Source organism: Agelaius phoeniceus, chromosome 2 (assembly GCF_051311805.1).
Source record: "Agelaius phoeniceus isolate bAgePho1 chromosome 2, bAgePho1.hap1, whole genome shotgun sequence".
Taxonomy (NCBI): Eukaryota; Metazoa; Chordata; class Aves; order Passeriformes; family Icteridae; genus Agelaius; species Agelaius phoeniceus.
The window spans coordinates 30,820,111-30,841,011 of record NC_135266.1 but is presented as its reverse complement, the minus strand read 5'-3'; the positions used below and the strand labels follow the sequence as shown (position 1 = coordinate 30,841,011).

The window sequence follows — 20,901 nt, the reverse complement described above, 5'->3', positions numbered from 1 at the left end:
TTGTGGTATGTTGTCTGTTCCTGGTTTTGACATATAAAACAGGAAAAGGTTTTAAATTGGAGGTTTTGCATTAGACATACCCACATTCCAGTTACACTTCCAGCGAGGGTTCTTTTAGTTCATAATTTATAAAGGGGAAGACAACTATATGATTTCTACATGGACCATTAAGGCCACTATTTACTCAGGCAAAATCTTCATCCTGTTCATCAGATAAACAACGAGTTGTTATAATTTGCTTTATCTTTGGCTGTGAAGGTGACAAGAATATTTTATTCTCCTATCTACTTTTCAATGCCTTTTTTTTCATATAGTAATACAATATTTGGGATAGATAGTTTCACATAAACAGCCTAATCAAACAATAGTTCTGTAAAGCAGCTGGGTGCATTTCCAACAATTTCAGCAAGAGCAAGACTGATGAAAAATAAATAGGTCACTCATAGTCATTCCTGTATTTATATTTTTTAGAAGAAGGACTGAAGAATCTTCTTTGTTTCTGGGCTGTCACTGAAATCAATGGGAGCTTTGCTGGAATAATTCTGGGCCTTTAATTTGATTGTTTGTAGAGTGGCACCAGTCATTTTTTTTCCATCTTTTTTCTTTCTTTCCAGCACAAAGGACCTTATTGTCAGCTGACACACACTGAGGTAACTCAGCTCGTTGTAGCAATTACATTTATACTGCCTGGCTTGTAACATCCATATTTACTCAAAAATGCATAATCTTTTTCTACAACAGAATATCTTGTTATGTCTCGCTGTTATTCAAGTATAAGAAATGAAGCTGCATTTGGTGCCTGTCCTGCTGTCCTCATTAAGGCAAAACTCCCACTCCCATTAAGGCAAAAATCAAGGAGAGTTTGGCTGACAGAAAATTACTGACTTGAGTTTCTAAAAGGTCTAAATTTTCTCACTTTCTGGGTTTGATTTTTTTTTTTTAATTTAAAAATTTAAAATTATCTCACTTTGTATTCTAACTCTTCCCTCTCCTTTTATATTTCTGGTTTTGAATCTTTAGCTTCCTTTACTAGGATCTTTTTTTCTTTTTACTTCTCTCAGGTCTTAGCACCTTCTACTTTTCACCTTGCCCTCCCCTCCTTTCTTCTCTCCTCTTACTGTCTCGCACTCTCTTTCAGTCTGTTATTCTCACCTTCACTGACTACAGCACTGGAAAAAGTTGATATACATCATGCATGTTTCCAGGAATTTCATTTAGCTTGCTTAGACCCCTTCTATGTACAGGTGCTTATTTTAAGGTACTTGCCTTAGGGCAAAGCAGCAGTTTGTAAGATTGGTGATCCAGGCAGAGATTTATTTGCACAATATTCATCTCAGTAATCCTTCCTCTTCTTCTGGGTAGAATCTTAGCATTTCCTCTGAAGTATTGATGCAGGGTTTCAGTAAAATGAGTTTTGGACTGATAAAATAAATATTTGGCATAGTATTGCAGTCAGAAAAAAATACTTGCGGATTTTGAAGTCTGTGTAAAAGGGGTTTTGTTGAGGGTGACAAAATTGGAAATCTCCAGAGAAATGGGTTTTATTCATAATTCTTCTACTGTGCAATGTTATGAGCTTAGACCACATACATAATGCTTTCTGTGCATCACTTCTCTGATCTGTAAACTAGGACAGCTTTACAGAGTATTGTAGGGTATGAACAATTCTGGGTGCCAGTCATAACCAGGTGTCAGAGAGGGGCACGAAGCCCAGGGCTCTGAGATGCTACACAGGCCATTGACAGGAAGAGGAGCTACAGTAAGGGTTTTTTTGGGCATTGATCACCTCTGTGGTGATCAGGATACATCAGGCAGTACCTTGTCACTTTGCTTCCAGATGTGCAACACCTGGTGGCTTTGGAGCTCTCCCTGGATGTCCCAGCTTCATTGGTTTCCTGCACAGTGGCTCAGTCCCCCTCTCACCCTGCTACCTCTTAACTGTTTGCATTTTTCAGATGGGAAACCTTTGGAGAGTGCCAAGTATTGTTATTTTCTTGCTGAAATGACTGAAAGTTCTGTTCTTTGTCACAGGACCTAATTCATGCTTGTGAAATAAATAGTCGGTATATGGCTTCTTAATGTACAGTGTAGCATTTCAAGCTAAAGCTATCAGCTTTCTGCTTCTCAGCATCTGGATCCCTGCAGACATACTTCTTAAAGCAAAAGACATAACACTAAACTTGCTTATTCTCCCTTAAACAAGCAAATACGTTTTCTCTTATGGGAATGATAAAAAAATAATTTTTCATGGTGCCCAATTGCCTGTTATTCTGGCAAACCTAAAACGAATCAAAAACTGCAGGCTATATATAGAGAGTAATGACAGTTAAAGAAGCATTTCTTCTTTGATGCAATTTCTGTTTGATTTTCTTAAAACCCTCCTCTTCCAAAGACCCATTTCCACTACATCTGAACAATAGATTTATTGTTGTCAGCTGAATGAGAAATTTGATAAAGATAGCTTTTCTATTTCCATTAAAAATAGATGATTTTTCAGAAGACTGAAGGATGAAAGTTCAATTTTTAAGTCTGAATTTCACATTTCATTTGACCAGTCTATAATATATATATTTTTTCAAAGTCCTGATTGGCATTAGACATGGCATATTTCTCTGCATATTTTTTCTCAGTGTGAAACTATTAGAGGGTCATTGCTCTGGTTAATGAAAGAGGGCTGACATTCTTTGTAAGTTGTGAATGTTTAAATATTCTTCTATGCAAATTTTCCCCTTTAATGAAAAAGTTTAAAGAGACATCTTAAAAAAAATTTATTTAACAATGTTGAAAAATTCAGGTTACATTCATTTGTAATCTGTGATATCCAGTGGTACGAGGTGATGACACATTTCAAATTTGCTACTGTATAATTAAGAGGGAATTCCATATAGGAGATGTAAGCATAAAAACTGGATATAGCTCTTCATGATACTGCTGGTTTTGCTGCTGAATTCTTCAGTAGTTTTGTTAGAGTGTATAATCAGTTACGCTTGTGCTGATTTAATCAATTATTCTTGTGCACAAACAAACAAACAAACACACACAAAACCCGGCTAATTTCAGACTGTCTTTGAAACATCAGAGCTAGAGATTTCGCTTACAATGAAAGAAAATATTATTTTCAAACCCCTAGAATGATTTTAAAAATGGCAAAGATATATTTGGGAGCTATCATACTTTTGGGTACCAGCAGCTGTATATCCTTATGCAAAAGTGGATTTGGCTGAAAGACCAATTCATAAATATTGTGTTTGAAGATTGCAGCAAGCTTTCATATTTTCAAGACATAATGTAAAATGTGCAACATTTTTTTTCTTCGCTTCAAGAAGTTTGAGTTTAAACAGCTTGGTCTCCCAAATCTAATGAATAATGGCCAACAAACAAAAGTATCCATGGCTTCTTGAATCATGGGGGCTGGAGACCATTCTGTCTGTGGAAGCAGAAAGGTCAGCCTGCTGTGGTCAGTTTGAACACCCTCCTGCGTACTGCCAAACTGTGAAGTGGCTTGGCGGCGGAAGATGCCAATAAATAACTTTACACTGGCACTCCATGACTTCACATCTTGTGGTCTATGAGCTTCCAGGCAAGCAACAGCCTGCTCCTAGCTGTATTGCTTGGAGAAATCAAGGGAGTCAGGGGAATGTCTCATTTTTCTGCTGGAAAACGAATCTATTTTTTTCCTTTTTTGTAGTCCTCCTCTGCCTTGATCTGCTGTTTGGGGAAGTGAGGGGTGTAGTGGGGGAGGTAAGACTTATCTTTGATCTGATGGCTCCTTTCGTTCTGGGCTGCTCTCCAGGAAAAACTTTTTCCCCCTTTGGGATACAGTGCTTTTCATGGCAGAGGCTCTGCAAACAGGAGTGCTGTGGAAGATCCTGAGTTTGCCTGACATGCGTTTGACATTTTCGCACAAATTCGGCAGAGCAGCTTTATTCAGGTAAACACTTAAGCACATGCTTTTCATTAGTCAGAATTTCATCTGAGTTTCTTTCCTGAATATGGAAAGACTTAAGCACATATTTAGGGGCTGAACGGGTCTCCAGTCTGACTCATGTATGGAGCAGCGAGGATGGGTTGGATGGAAAGGGAGCACTCATCGCAGTAGCACGGCAGCTGTGAAGATGTACTGTCTGAAAATCAGAATGCCACAAAGGGGCCTTGTTCTTTTTGTCTGTGTATGGTCTCAAGAAGAGGAGCAGGCCTGAACTTTCTGCTTTTGTCTACCCATTTGTTCCTCTGTTTCTCCTTATTTTGAATTACTCTGCATATGGCTTGGATGATGTGACGTAGGTTTATAATTAGAATTTTTTGGTTGCTCTGCAACCTCATGTTTGTCAGTTTTAAGATTCACCCATCTGGCACCCCAAGAAGGGGACAGTGTTCTTTTGCGAAACACTTTTGGCTATCTGCATGTGAAGACGGTGCTGTATGCTAAGTCCTCTGAGGATTTTTCATGTTGCATCAGCCACAGAAGGTTTCTGAAATTTATTAAGTATTTGTCAGCAGTGAGCACATACCCAAACCTTTGCCTCTTTCTAGCTACTTCATTCATGAAAAATGTTTTTTCACAGTTTTGTGTGCAAAACTTAAAGTGACTCAGGCACTGATGTAACCTTTCTCGCTTCTTTTGAGGATCTGAATTATGAATCTAGATTAATGTTTTGCAACACAGAGAAGGAAAGAGAAAGACACTGCAGAGAGAGCTCAGAAATGGTTGTGCAGGAAGGTTGTTCTGGTGAGCCAGATCTTGTCTGTTCTTAAACATTTTTGTGACACTAGCACATGTAAGGGCACAGTGGTAACTTCCTCTAACAGATATGTATTGTGTGCAGGTACTTTACTGGCAAAACTAAACCCTTTCCCTGAGCAGAATGAGCTATCCCAGTAAAAGAATGCTTCAGGGGAGCATAGTAGACTTGGCAGAAAGATGTTTCCAACATAGGGTCCACTGAAGGTTCTTTCACATTCCTCACTGACAGTGTCCCCCAAAATATGAAATACAGACTACACCTGAATAGAATATGGATAATGGGTTCAAAACCTCAACTGATGAATAGCCTTAATTGTTGCATTTCTTCTTGCATGTTGACTTGAGCGTGACGACAGTGGAAGTTGCTTGTTTTGGGGGGATTATAATGTAGGAAGTGTCTCACTTCAGGCCAGCCCTTTTTTTTTTGCATTTTATTCTGGAGTTAATAACGTTTTAGAAGTTTCTTCTTAGTCTTGTTTCATAGCTAGTCTGCAGGCTTCTTTTGGAGAAATGTATTTGATGTGAATCTCCTCTCACTCTGCCAAAGCATGACACCTCTTGTAAACCATTGTCTTAAAGAGCAAAGCAGTAACTGGGAGTCATAAGATGTTTCTGGCATGAACTCAGGCAGCATTGCCTGTATAGTGTATTTTTCCATTTAAGACTGATTTCCCATTGCTTCCTCAAATCTTACCCATTTTGGCTAAACTCATAATTGCAAGACTGCTTTTATCCATTGTATTGAATTTGCATGGAAAGGTTGTAGTGAAGGCTATAGGTGTGTATTTTCTGAGAAACTGCTAGCAACTTCCCTGATGTCTGACAGAGCCAATGCCAAGTGGCTCCAAGCAGAGCCACTGCTGGCCAAGGCCAAGCCATTCAGCAAAGGTATTAATGATTTTGGGATAACATACGTAAGAAGGAAAAAACCAGTTATGGGCAGGAGTAACTCTGGCCAGAGAAGAGAGGAATTAAAAGAAATGAGAGAAACAGTTCTGCAGACGCCAAGGGTGGTGAAGAGGGAGAGGGAGAAGGTGCTTCAGGAGCTGAGATAGCCCTGCAGGCTGTGCTGAAGACCACGGTAATGCAGCTGTGCCCCTGCAGCTCATGGAGGACCACAGGGAGCAGATGCCACCCGCAGCCTCTGGAGGATTGCATGTCACAGCAGGTGGATGTGCAAAAGAGGCTGTGACCCCGTGGGAAGCCCACACAGGAGCAGGCTTCTGGCAGGACCTGTGGATCCAAGGAGAGAGGAGCCCACACAGGAGCAGGCTTCTGGCAAGACCTGTGGATCCATGGAGAGAGGAGCCCACAGTAGAGCAGGTTTGCTGGCAGGACTTGACTCTATGGAGAACTCACACTGGAGCAGTCCACTCCTGAAGGACTGCACCCTGTGGTAAAGGGACCCACACTGGAGTGGTTAGTGAGGAACTGTAGCCTGTGGGAAGGACTCCTGTTGGAGTCCTCCGTGAACTGCCTCTGGTGGGAGGGACCCCACACTGGAACAGGGGAGGGACTCCTTTCCCCAAGGGGGAAGCAGTGGCAGAAGCAAAATGTGATGAACTAACTGCAGCCCCCATTCCCTGTGTCCCCTTGCCACTGGTGGGTAGGAGTTAGAGAATCAGAAATAAAGTTAAGCCTGGAAAGGAGGGAGTGGTGGCAGGAAGGTGGTGTTAAGATTTGTTTTACTTCTCATGATCCCGCTCTGATTTGATTAGCAATAAATTCAATTAATTTCCGCAAGCTGAGTCTCTTTTGCTCTGGACAGTATCTCGTGGATGATCTCCAGTCTCTCTCCCCATCTTCAGCTCTTGAACCTTTCATTACATTTTGTGTCTGTTATCCAGCTGAGGAGAGGAGTAATAGGGCAGTTTTGGTGAGCACCTGGCATCTGGCCAGGGTCAGACCACCACATCCATGTACATCCCTGCTGCTACTGCAAAGGATAGTGCTGCCTTACTCCCAACTCTGGACACCAGTGTGTCAGAGCAGAAAGCTGATCTTGCTGAAATTTAGCCTTTTCTTTATGTGGATGAGTTAATTGTCAGCTGTTGCATTTTCCTAAGCTGGGTTACTGGGCAGCCGCACAGGTTGCAGAGGTGAGAGGAAGACAAAGAATCTCCTTTGGAACCAGTGTGGGTTTAAGACACTTTAGAGTGGCTTACATTTCTGGATGAGAGGAGAAGTGGGGCTTGAGGGGAGCTGAGTGAAGAAATAAAGGCAAGGCTGAGACTCAAGGATTTGTACAGGTCAGGCAAGGACATGATGCACTGGGGTGAAAAATGGACCAGCAGGAGTGGGAACAGTGAGCATGGATGGAGTTGAAAATGATGACCAGTAGGAGAAAGAACACAGACAAGGAGCAAGGGAGACAAGGAAATTTCAGCTGTAACCCATGGCAGTGAGGAAAAAGAAGAGATGGAAAAGAAGCCCTTAGTACAAGCTTGGCTAAGGATGGGGTGTGTGATCTACTGGAAAGAGAGGATGTCATGAAGGGAGCAAGCATGGAGCTGAGCCTGGAAGAGGGAGATTGAGTGGCAACATGGGAGGAAGAGGTTGGAGGAGGAGGGTCTTTGTGCTGAGAAAAGTCTGAAAGTGGGGTTCTTAGGAAGTACCTGGGGCTTGGATAGCCAGAAATGGAGATGACCATGTGCTCATCCTGCAGTGTATAACTGGGGTCAGGAGGAGTCTGAGGTACAGAAGGAGGCATCAAGCTGACAGTCAGGGAGGACAGGCAGAAAAAGCTGGCCTGTGTGGTCTTCTGGGAGGGCATGCCAGTGCTGGCAAATATGGTGCCTCTCTGTGGTGCCTCAAAGCCCAGCAGGAGAGCCATCTTATGGCCTACCTCTTACTGCAGCCCATTGTCCCTTCCTGCAGCAGGACCCTGTGACCACTCTGGCTGATGCAGGTTGTTAGCTGTCACGAGTGGAAGACTGCTGATATTTTGGAAATATCACAACAATGCCAAATAGTGAGGTTTTCCATTTTTTTAAAGATCTAGTAAAGTCACACACTCACAGAAACTGCCTTGAATGCTAACAATGGATGCAAAACTGAGCACTCAGAAATTAAGAAATAGTATAATTAAGTCAGCCTGTGTAATTTTGATTTACTCCCTTCCTGTATATTCATTGTTATGCAGTACTTAATAGTTTGGTAATCACACTGTATTCAAATAATTATTTTTTTTTAGTTGTTGCTGGTCCCTTTAAATCAGCTTAATTCACTGGCAGTTCACAATCAGTTCACTAAGTCACTTCACAGCTACTGGCATAAGCTGGGATGGGCAGGGGAAGGATGTGAGCACTTTTGTGCCAGCAGTGCTAGCTTAGCCTGGCCCAAACCAGTACTCACATTACATTACTCTCAATATAGTTGGGTAAAAGCTTCAGTTTTATTAAACATTGGTCAATTCAGGCAGATTTTTTAATGAGGATATCCTTGTTGCAAAGAGCACACACACCTGCAAAGCAAAGACTAACTTTTCTCATAAATATATAATCTCTACTTCTTAACTCTTCTGGCTGAAAATAGGAATCATCAAAATTCCCAGGCAGACACCAGACTGCAGAATTTCAACCCAAGTGGTTTAATCATGGAAATGTTCTGTATAGCCAAGTGTGGTGGTTTCTTCTAAGATTCTTGAAACTGGAAGAACCAGGCAAGGCTTCCTGGCAGGCTCTGTCCCCAGACTGCTCCCTAGAAAAGGCAGAAGCTGAGAGAGCTCCAGTGAGGGATAGCCCTATATAAAATCCATATTTCCTGCACACTTTCTTGTTTGTTTTCAGGTGTTTCTGCTAGGAAAACATTGGGTTTGGTATGTTTAAATCATCTTCTTGAGATTTTTAGTTATACATTTTATCTGGTTTAAGTAAATCAATAAACATTTTTCCTTACTAATAAGTACTAACTTTTATGACTACCTTGGTGATACAATTTTCATTTTAAAGAACTGTGCACCATTTTTGAATCTTAGAAAATATCAGTTGCTCAAGTTCAGAATTATATAAAGCTTTAACAGTTCTTTCTGATACAAATTATTTCAAGATTGTCAGTATGTAACCAAACTCTTGAGATCAAACAGATTTTCTAATTAGCTTTTTGATCTCCTAATTACATCTTTTAGAAGCAGATTGACAGGCATTAATGGCAGTTTTAATGTGTATTTATAATTTACTTTGTCTACAAAGCCTTGTTTAGAAGGACTTCCATTGTCTGTCTGGATACTCCTTAAGCTGAGGAAACAGTCTTTAAGAATCTTGCATTCTCTTGCTTGCTGAGCTAGAATTGCATGTTTTGTAGTATACCTTTGACTAAACAAGGTATTAAAACTTGTGCTTAAGTTTGAAGCTATTTTTATTGCTAAAGTGACTTGATTACCCTCATGCATCAATGTCTTCAAGGGAGTAATAGTTCTTGTTTCTATCATATATTTTTACACTCCAAGCCTCTATGTATGCAAAATAGCATTCTTTAGTTGTGAGCTCTTTGAGAACAAAGCTTTACAGCTTTCTGCTGTGCAAGGCTGGAAAACTCTGAAAAGTAGAATAATGTAAACAGTAAGAATAAAAACCTTTGTGATGCCCATATGTCGCATCCTGTCAGATTGATGCATTGACTTGCCAGATTACAGGTTTCAGTCAGCAAAAAGCAAAGCAAAGTGGTGAACAAAAGTTTGACCTGGTTTTCCGTATAATTAAAATAGTCAGTAGATTTAAACTGATGGAAGGCAGTGGACTTGGCTGAAAAAATTGAAAGCAAATAAGTTACCTGTTAGATACCTCTTCAGGAGAAAGTAATTCTTTCATTTATCTTGGTATTTGGAGACCAAAAGCTCACCCATGGACTTCTGAGGGATCCAGTTACCATCTGAAGTCCACCTATAATGGCTATAATAAATACCTTGTTGTCATGGTAATACAGTGATCAAAGCCTGAGGGAAAAACTCTAGCATTTCTGTGGTTCATAGTGTAAGATGAAAGAAAGCCTTGACAAGAAATAAGACTGATTTTTTTTGTTTGGTTGGTTTTTTGGGGTTTTTTTTTTGTTTGTTTGTTTGTTTTTTTGTTTTGTTTTTTTTCCTCTGAACTCACTTGAACAGGTCAATGTCCTTTATATGTTGGGGGTTCCAGAGCTGAGGTCAATATTGCAGAACACAGTAGAGGGACATAATTGCCTCTTTTGACCTGCTAGTCACACTTCTTTTGGTGCAGCCTAGGATATGGTTGACTTTCAGGGCAATAAGCACACAAGTCCTTTTCCTCAGGGCTGCTCTTAATCCCTTCTATGCCCAGCCTATGTTTGTGTTTGGGATTGCCTGACCCTGGTGCAGCACTTTGCACGTAGCCTTGTTGAACTTCATGAGGCTGGCACAGACCCACCTCTCAAGCCTGTCCAGGTCCCTGTGGGTGGTTTCCCTTCCCTCCAGAGTGTCAGCAGCACCACACACCTTGGCATTGTTGGCAGACTTACGGAGGGTGCCCTGTGTATCACTGCAAAGATGTTGAACAGCACTGGTCCCAGTACTGACCCCCAGGGAATGCTACTTATCCACTTGTTCAGCAAGCTGTGGACCTCAAATCTTTCAGTGCAACCATTTAGCCACTTCCTTACCCACTGAGTGGTTGATTTATCAAATCCATGTCTGTCCAGTGCAGGGACAAAGACATTGTTCCAGACAGTGTCAAATGCTTTGCATGAGCCCAGGTAGATGATGTCAGCTGCTCTTCCCTCATTCACCAGTGCTGTAACAGTCTTGTAGAAGGCTACCAAATTTATCAGGCACAAATTGCCTTTAGTGAAACCGTGTTGGCTTATCAGTCACCTCCTTATTTTCTATGTGCCTTAGCATAGTGAGACTGACTGGCCTGTTGTTCCCTGAGTTTTCCTTTCTTTTTAAAACATGAGAACCTTCCCAGAAAGATACTCTGAATTTTAATTTAAAATTAAACTATTTCAATTTAATAGTGTAATCTTGCATTAATAGTGTAATCTTTCAATTTAATAGTGTAATCTTGATATTGTTATTACTCAGAAGGAATAATGCTGTCATTGTTGCCTGGGAAATGTGATAGTCTTCTTCCACAATTGAGTTTCTAGTTTTCATGGCAAAATTGACACAAACTGGCCCAATTGAATCATAGAATCGTCAAGGTTAGAAGAGACCTACAAGATCATCCAGCCCAATTGCTCACCTGGCACTATCACTGTAACCCCTAAGCCACTAATCCACATCACCCAGCACCAGATCCACACAGCTGTTAGACACCTCTGGGGATGGCAACTCCACCACCTCCCTGGGCAACCAGTTCCAATGTCTGACAACACAAACAGTGGTTTGGTTTTTTTTAATATCTAATCTGAATCTTCCCTGTGTCAGCTTATAACTGAAAGCACAGCAGAAGAGATCGGCCCCCACCTCACTACATCTCCTTTAAGGCGGTTGTAGAAAGCGATGAGATTCCCCCTGAACCTCCTCTTCTTGAGCCTAAACAACCACAAAATCAGGCCTCCCTGAAAGGCATGCAGGGAAGTTGCTATGATCAACTGAGAGGATTCATGGTGAAGTCTACTGACAACTGAAAGATGAGGTTTCATCACAGACTACAAGTTATTTAAGTTCAGTCTGCCACCACAAGTGCACTTTGGTGGTGGAGGACCAGTCCCATTTATAAATGCCAGATTTCCCTCTCCTGTTCCCTGCTCCTAGCTGGGCACTTCTGCCAGTTGCCTTTGCTGTCCTACCTAATGAGGGCTTCTGAAGAAGTCCTGTCAGCTTTCTCTATCAGAAAATAAAAGAAAAAAGTAAAGGATGGCTGTTTGTTTTTTGGTTTTTTTTTGCAAAATTACAGAATTTAGTGAGCTCACAGAAGGAACATGGACCAGCAATGAAGATAAGCAGTGCAGGAGAAGCAGGACAATCAACCATGTCTGTTTGGTAGCCACAAGCCAGCTTGGCTGGCCTACTCTTCATGGCTTTGAGCATTCTAGATGTAGAGCCTGAACTGCTTGCTCACCTAGCAGGCAAAATGCATGTCCCTGAGGAAGTTCAGGATAAAAGGGAGGCTTGAAATCCTACTTGCTGCTGCTTCAGTGCCTTAGTGAGGGCTGTGCTTAGGGCCATCTGTAAGGCAGGAATTTAAAGCCACAGTCCCATATGCATTTATGCAACAAATCTTCCCCTCTGGGTTATTAGTCCTACAGAATATTAGCCAGCTCAGATCACTTCAGAGGAATCGTCTCCTTTGCCAGCATGCTCACAGTGTGTTTCTAGCCCCAGTCCAATATTACTTGCTCACAGTGAATACCTCATTATTCCAAAGCAGTGTCCTTCACTTCGGTGGTGTAGCCTAATGGGGTATGCCCATAAATCCAAATAGATCAAGCTGTGCAAGCTTTAGTCCCAGTGAAAGGGGATGACTCACCTGATGAAGTGCTCACCAGTCAAAGCAAAAGCAGCACAAAGGGAATCTGAAGTGTCAAAGTAGTCTTTTGTCAACAGGGACAGATTCTGACCTTCTTAATCACACTGAGTGCATCTTACAAGCAGTCCCATGAACAAACTGAGACTACTTGTAGAGTAATAAAGTAGCTCTCCTCGGAGAAAGGGCACTGAATTCCAGCTCTAGGTCATTAAACTTGTGTTAAAGTCTCAGTCCATTTCGTTGATGTCTCATGGTTAATGTTCCATGACAGCCCTTTAATACACAAGAAAACAGCTTAATCTGAGAGCGCCCTCCTGGCACGTTATAAATTTCATTGGTATTGACAAGGCTATTGAAATTCCGATTACAATAAAAGATGTGAAATGTCACACGGCATGGTGATGATCAAATGCTGAGCACTCTCCTAGCTTACTTCCTGGACACTAGAGCAGGCCCACAGCCCATTGCCCAAAACCCTTAGATAAAGGCATAAATATGGAGGGAAAGGCGAACACAAGGGGAAAAAGTACAAAAATGAAAATGATAAATTGAAATTTAACTTCCAAAGAGCTTGATTGTGTGAACAGAATTGATGAGAATGTGGAAACCTCCATGCAAGACTGAGGCAGCTTGCTTTTTTTTTTTTTTTTTACATAAACAGTACAAAAAACTGAGTGCACATGAGCCATCATGCCTAAAATCTGTATAAATACTGTGACTACTAATCTGGAGCTATTGCTGGATTTTTAAGGCAATACTTGCCGGAAAAGGACCCGTGACCTTAATACTTTATTCAATAGTTAGTATGTCAAAAAACCATTTAACTTTGCTGACAAATGATAAAGAGGTACTTGTATTGCAGATATTAACTGCCTCATGCAGTTTTCAACCGAAACAATGTAAATAGAAAAGTAGTTTTGTCTGAGTAAGGACATTATGATATGCCCCAGAGGAATTAAAACTCCAGGAAAGGAAATGGAAAAATCTAGAAAATGTAGAAGCTACAATTTAATAGCATGTTTAAAACATATACCTATTTTAGAACACGGGCTCAACATCTTCCTTTTCTGGGTTTTTAAGATGTACAAGTAAGAACCAGATGATGCACATTACTAAATCACAAAGCAAAGATCGATAAAGATATCTGCAAAACTTGCATTTTTCTTGGACTGCCTGGGTATGAAAAAAAAAATTAAAATGGGACGAGGAAATTAAAGTACTAAATGCAGTTTAAATCTGTAAATCAACTTTCAGGCAGCACTTAGCAGTATAGAATATCAAGCATCTAAAGGAAAGACCATTACATCTGAGTGGCAGTTACTGTTCTCATTTGTACTGTATACTGTAAATATACAGCAGTGAACACTAATGCTCTTTGGTTAGATTTTAAAACACACGGAATACTGAAGTCAAAGGGACATGCTCAGTCTGACAGTCTGATAATTTTTTAAGAATGAACTCAAATGGATTTCAGTGACTCCTAACCTCTGAATCTCCACCTTGAGCTTTTGCATTTCTGCTCCTGAGTGTTTAATACACTATCTTTCTCCCTATGTCTGACGGGGCCATACAAGCAGAGGACAATGTCAGGCCATGTGTCTCATAGCATAGTAAAATAAAGGGTTATTCCATAAACAAATCGAAGTTGGGTTTTGTTGTTTTTTTTTTTAATGATGAAGATTTCTTTATTTTCCTTCAGATCATAGAATCATAGAATAGTTTCATTTGGAAGGGACCTTCAAGATGAACTGGTTTCAACCGTAAGCAGGGACACCTCCCTCTCTACACCAGGTTGCTCAGAGCTCCATTCTCCTGGCCTTGAACATTGCCAAAGAATGGGGCATCCGCAGCTTCTCTGGGCAACATCTTCCCATGTCTCACCACCCTCACAGCAAAGATTTTATTTTGAACATTCAGTCCAAAGCTACCATCTTTCATTTTAAAGCCATTCCTGCTCATCCCATCACTCCATGCCTACATGAAAGGTCCCATGCAGCTCTCTTGTCAGGCCCCTTCAGGCATGAGACAGCTATAAGGTCTCCCTGAAGCCGCCTTTTCTCCAAGCTGAACAATCCCAGCTCAGTCAGCCTGTCTTCATAGGAGAGGTGTGGAATGATCCAGACCTATGATCAATCATCTGGACTCGCTGCAACAGGTCCACATGCATCTTATGTTGGGGCCTCCTGTCCCTGCAGACACCAGAGAACCTACTCAAGAGCTTTCTGACAGTTTTACTGCTCAAAAAACTTATTTTATTTTCTACAAACTCTTCCTTTTGAATCTGAATGCAGGAGGATTAAGTGTCTCACATCTGAAGTGAGTTGGTCTTGGTTTTAAAAAATAAACATTTTAGAAAAAAAAAAAAAATTGTCAACCAGGAAACAAGTAGTAACCGGTCAGAAATTGGGAAGAGTGGATGGTTTTAGGACTGAGTGTCTTGAATTCATGGTGATAGCAGTTTTGGCAGATGAAGAATTATAGTACTGGTTGTTTTGGAGAGATTTTTGTGCCTTGACTGAACACTTTGTCTCTTCTGGCCACAAAAAGAGAAATCACAAGTGAGAGGGGTTATTAATGGAAAATGCTTTATTACTTTCCTAGGTATAATAGATGATGTGAAAAAGCAATTGTCAGGGAAAGCCAGAATCACTCTGAACACTGCAGCATTTAGACCTGCTCTTGGCTAATTGCTATTCTAGAGACGTACAAAATAAAAAAAGCTAGAAGACGTGGTGCTGTTGATTACATCAGTAGGATCCACTGATCTGAGCACTCATGTGCAGCCAGCTGGCTCCTCTTTGAACTTTCTGAGGCCAGTCTTGCCTGTGGCACGTGAGCTGGGTGCAACAAGAGAGAAAGGCAAACACCATGAAAAAGTGAGGGGATAAAGAGACTGCCTGCTGAGCACTGAGCTTGCTGCTCACAGGGCTGCCGATAAATATCACAGGTTTTATCTGGAAGGTCTGAGGTCTTCCCCATCATGAATTTGTAATTTTTCTCCTCCTCCACTCCTTAACATTTCAGAGCAAGCAGAAGCTGGCTACTCTGCTTGCCCTAGATGAGTCACTCCTCCAGATAAGCCTGACTGACTTCAAAACTGAAGTTACTCTGCATCGAGTTGAGACAGAAAAAAGCAGACTGCAAATGAGGAAATGCTCCTGCCAAATTCCAGTACCCATCACATAAAGTAATGCTATTTCATGTGTGAGGTGACGTGCTGTTTTGAACTGACTTCAGCTGATCGTAAAACAAAAATGATATTGTAATTGTCACATAAAGGCTCCTGACATAGCAGGGGAGAAGACTTCAATCTGTCACAACCTGTTCTCTTTGAGGAAGAAAAGGTGACTGAGAAAGTGTTATTTGGCACAGAACAGTGAATCAGAAGCAGAAATACAGTCTTTTTTCATTTTTTTGGATGCGTTTACACTTGCTAATAGGCCACTTGGTGCTCTTAAAGAACTCAACTATTCGCTTCTACCTGGCAGCAGACTGAAAATCTACATTCCTAGGAACGTGCCAGAAAAATATAACTTGTTCAGAACCAAAAGTTTCAGTCGAGTGTGCAATGCAGCAGTTTAAAACAGAGAACGTTTCACTGACCTGTGGACAGGATGCTCTCCATGTCCAATGCTGTGACCGGGGAATTCCTGCATAGCTCTAAGGCAGAAAGATTGCCTTTGTGCTTTCCAATCCCTCCACTTCTGAAAGAACTCAGCCCACTTCTAGAAAACTTAATGTGGAGACAAGGCTCAAGAAAGTTACAAAGGTGGATATTCAGACCCTCAGACTTCATTTGGAATGCCTGATTTATCATTAGGGAGGCTGGGGAGGAATGGGAGAATGTAAGCATAGAGAGACAGTGAACCTCCCTTCAGAGGAGCCTCCTGAAGCTGAGCAGTACTGCTTTGTAGCAGTGCAATCAGGCAGTCACCTCACCATAAAGGAGGTGAGCCAGGCCTTTTTCAAAGGAATTCTTCAATGAGTCAAAAACTGTCAAAAAATATTTGCTTGATATTTTTGTAGAGAAGAAAGAGAAATGTTCAGTGTAAAAATATTGAAAAACTCTTTACTATTCTAATAAGCATAGCCATAACCAGACAGCAGTATATCATCCTGGAACAGAGGAACTTTTAGGACATGGTACTAAATGGAACTCTTCCATCTCTGCTCTTCCTAATCCTGACATGGGACACCTGACGGGTGTGCTAAATGACCCACACCCAGCAGAGACTGAAATAGCCTCATCATGCATATCTGATAGCACCCATTAGCGAACACAACCTCTTGGAACTGGAGGTGGTGGTAAATGGACTCAAGTCAATAAGGAATACCAGTCTCCAAGCTGCTCTCAGGCCTTTACTCCACACAGGCCATCTTATTCTGCTTGGCTTTGGGGTAGAGAAAATTAAAACTGAGATTAACAGTCACTTTGGGTTATTGCTGGCAATCACAAGATCAGGAGAATTCCATTTATTGCTGCAAGAGTTCACTGGGATCCCTTTAATACTGGATGATGAGAGGAAAACCTGAGTTTGAAGCCCCTCTGTGGAGGAAAGGAGGAGACACTGGGCAACTTTTATGTAGTGTTTGTGAAGGAGATACTGTTAAGTTTTAGCTGTTGAAATACTGATCAAGGAGAAATATTCATGGATTGCAGAAGACTGACCAGAAGGCCATTGTGAAGTGTGCACTGGTAGAACCAAAAGCTCTAAGGTGAATTTTGGCCCCATTGGGTTTGGTGTAGGACAGGGTAAGCAAGCTTGGGCGTACACATGAAGTAGGGCTTTGGGAATGGGCAGTTCAGTTTGCTGGTGGATCTTGTACCCGTAGAGGGAGAGGCAGACAAGGCAGGAGTCAAACATCTTAAATTTACTCTTCTGTTACAAGTTTCAGGTGGTAAAGATGTAATAAGGCTTAGGATGGTGATTGCAGTTAAAATCAGGCAGAAGTGAGCTACTTGCTCTACCGGGACAATCAGCAGGAATTGTTGGGTTGAACTGAAGGTTTGGGACATATGCTGAGAGGCAAATGCTTTGCTGAGTTTTACTGCCTTCATCTTGATTGGGGTTAAGGGAAATGGGATCTGAAGTGTTTAATCAATTTTTGGTCTAAAGCCCAGGGTGGTAGGATGGCAGCAGGTTTCCCCAAGGAGCTTAGAGAAGATTAGTTTTCATTTGAGGTTTGGAAGAACTGCAGAAACTGAAGCACCCCAGGTTTTGAGCTAAAATGAATCCTCAGTCATTGTCTCATTCTTCTCCCAGCCCTACAGACCCAGTCAGATACGAGACTTTTATCAATCTTATCTCTAAACCTAACTTGCACATCAAAAGAAGTTCACATGCCCTTCCTCACAGTACAAATAACTACCTGCCCTTCAGCCCCAATTGCAGTCCAGTGACCTTGCAGGGTCAGTGCTATTAGCACTCCTGAAGCTGCTGATTCCACTACCCTGCCCTTTAAACCTAGCTCTAACACTAGCCCTCATCCTTGGTATATTTTAGCAGCCTGTATCTACTCAAGGATTATGCACGAGCCATTTTCTCTGCTGGCATTTTTGTTCAGTCCAGCTGAGTGGGTCCCTTGAGACTTTCTGGCATTTTCATCCTCATTCCCATCACAACATGGACGCTTCTGCTGGACCCAAGACAAAGAAGGTGCTTCCCCCAGCATCTATGATTAACAGCCAGAGGGGTTTTTTTATTAGTGAAATTGAGACGATGCCAAAAGACAGGCAAGAACCCTAAAAATCTTTGCTGATGAACGCATCACGTGCAAATGTAACAGAAAGAAAGCTTTCTGTGTAACGATAGAAAGCTGTAAGCTGCTTTATTTCTCAGATCATTGGTTGATGATCCCACTTTCTCATTTACTCAGAAGGAACAAGTCACTGACCAGACACTGTTCTTTTCAGCAGCAGAGAGAGGATGTCAAGAAATGGTCCTCTAAGGTTTCTTAAGGGGGTGTCTTAGGGCCTGCTGCCTTGGATGGTATTATTCCCAAGCTACCTGCCTGCCAATCTTTGTTAGGTTCTGCACAGACGCAGCCAGTGCATGATAGGCCTTGGCACAATGTGTATATTTGGCAAGACTGTGAAGCCATACTTGTGTTTGGGTCACTTTGTCCTGGTTTTTTATCTAAGCTTTTTCTTATCAACAAGCACTTTCATTTCAGTAAGCTAATAATAGCCCTGGAAAAATTCGATGTATCAGCATAAAGGCTTCCCATGGCTAAAAATTGAATTTGGAAGCGTATGCTGCACAAGGGTGAGCAATGAGGAATCTGATGTGTTGGCTCAGGCTAAGGTATAGCCTTGCCTTTGCTCAGGGAGGCCAGTGGTGAGGTTTTGCTGTTGTCTTTATCTGAATCATCAGTTAAGCCCTTTGAGATCCAGTGATTAACTCAGTTCTTTGGATCCAAACTCTAGTTCTACACCAAGCTATTAAACCCCAGACTAACATGACCTAAAGCACATTATTCCCACTTAGCCCTACAGCTGGTCATGCTTTACTGAGTTTCTGCTCTTCTGAGCTTTATGATCTTCCCAGCAATAGCACCTGTTTTTCATCCTCATCAGTCCTTAGCCCCAGTCTCAGCTCCAGCAAGAGTATTAAGAGACTTGAGCAAACTCAGGTCTTCAGAAGTCATGAATACCAGCCTAGAATGAATCACAGCCTTTCAGCCTGGAGGAGCCAGCCAGAAATATTCAGCTTCAGCTTTTCCAAAGACAGACACCAGCTGATGCCATTCCTAAACTTGTATTAGTGTCCATGTGGAGCAGCCTGTGCTGTCTTTGAGCCATTAACCCCTAAGGCAGAATGATGCTTCAGGAAGCACAAATGAGCTTTGTTTATGGTATCAAACTTGTCCTTTGAAAATGCCAGTGCAAGGTGCATTTTTGTTTGCCTTTTAGCTATAGCCCAAGCACAGGCTCTGAACAGTGTCCTATCTTCTAGTTTTCTTTAAGCAGAAGTACAGCAGGAACTGCACATATGAGTCAATAAATGTTTTTGAATAAAGACTGCTTCTCTCAAAGCCTCATTGTAAAATGGACACCTCAAAAAACAGACATGTAGGTCATGCTGTTGTTGGTATTTTGGCACTGCTTTTGAGAAAGCTGGAGTGCAGTAGTTTAGTCAAGGTCATGACTGTTAGGACTGTTCTGTTAGGATGATGCACATTTTCCTGGGCAAATAATCATAGTACTACTTATCTCCAAGCTATGTTTTCACAATAGAACAGAATCAATGTATCTGATTCCAGTTCACATACATTCATTTTACTTACCAGTGGAAATTGATATGGTCTTTGATAAGTACTTAAATTAATTCCTTCTAGACATTTCATTTAATGCCTTTCAGCCTGATGGAGTTAAATTAGCAGGACTAACTACTTAAGAGTACTGAAAAGAAAGTAAAACATTTTTAGGATTGGACATTTGAGACAGGTTTACACATTAGTATATTAAATCATGCAGTGCAGGTGTTAAAAAGGGCTTAAGTTACTCCCTTATTAGAAACAAACCTTTGATAAGACTGTGTGTGCATCTCCAGACATGATTTTCCCTGTGGATGGGAGAACAGCATCGCTACGCACACCAAGCTGCCACAATTATTTTAAATAGCACTGTGATATCCCCTCTTCTAGAGAAGGTAACATTCTCAGAGTAAGTGGTAATGTAAATGTATTATTTTGCTTGGTTTGTTTAAGAGCACTGTTCAGAGCAGCAGAGCTGCTTTCACTCAGCAGGATCATATTGTTGCCTGGAGCCTGGGGTCAGCACCCACAGGTCTCCAGTCACACCAGGGAGGTCAGATGTGAAGCACCACCACTGTATGGCTTTACTTGGCTCTCTTACTGGAAATTGTGGATCTGTTGGCACCCCAGTGCCTCCTGCTGTTTTGAGGGAGAAGGCCCACGAAAGCTTTCTAATTGAAAGGCATAAACCACTATCCCCAGCTGGTCTGACAGAATGGGAAACTTGCATGGGCAGTTCATGATTTACCCACATCACCTCCTGGATCAGAGTCTCAAGGTGTGATTACCCAGTGTGGGAGAACAGGCAACAGGGAATTTCAGTTTTTACTCTGGTGGACACTGCCTGCAAGTAGCTTATGAGTTATGTGCAAATGAAACACATCTAATAAGAAAATCTGGAATATTTAAGTGTCTTCCCAAATGTTCTTACTTTTTACTGAAAAGGTCAGAAAATCTGAATTATTTCTTTAAAGAGAAGATGTATTCCAGGTTTTCCATAAAAGCAGTGTCCCAAAGATTTCTTTGAAAGATGCACAAAGTGTCTCTGATACTGTTTTTTTCCATGAAAATATGCCATTTTTCAGACAGAGAATGCTATATCACCTTTTTGTCAGCTCTCTCCTTAATTTATATTTCATTAATAATATTTTGCACTTGCATTTGTTTAAACGTGCAAGGCCTAGATATGTGAAGATCTGAAAACAATTACTGAAATCTTCAATTAAAAAATAATCTCTACTTTTCATTCCCTCCTCCTCTTCCCTCCACACTCTCCACCCCACTACCCCACAATGCAAAGTAGGAAATGCAAGCTTGGAAAACTTGGAAAAAACTTGAATTGAATGTATTTGAGAAATACCTTTTGTCAGAATAAGCAGTGTTCATGTGCTGAAATGTCACCCTTCAAAGTACTTTCCATACAATAAAATATTTCCGGTTAAGCTACTATGAAGTCACTATACTATGTTAGCTATG

At 41.4% G+C, this 20,901-nt stretch overlaps 1 protein-coding gene across 6 annotated transcripts in view; it reads left to right on the top strand.

Moving 5' to 3' along the window:
* Nucleotides 1-20,901, top strand: part of NPAS2 (neuronal PAS domain protein 2) — a 105,786-nt gene that overhangs the window by 8,568 nt on the left and 76,317 nt on the right. The window contains exon 1 of one of the 6 annotated variants that reach the window (XM_054628103.2): nucleotides 3,909-3,931. The exons of the other annotated variants lie outside the window; for them this stretch is intronic. The gene's annotated coding sequence lies outside the window, so the exon portion shown is untranslated. Of the gene's footprint in view, nucleotides 1-3,908; nucleotides 3,932-20,901 lie in introns of those variants that run through there. 6 annotated transcript variants of the gene reach the window in all.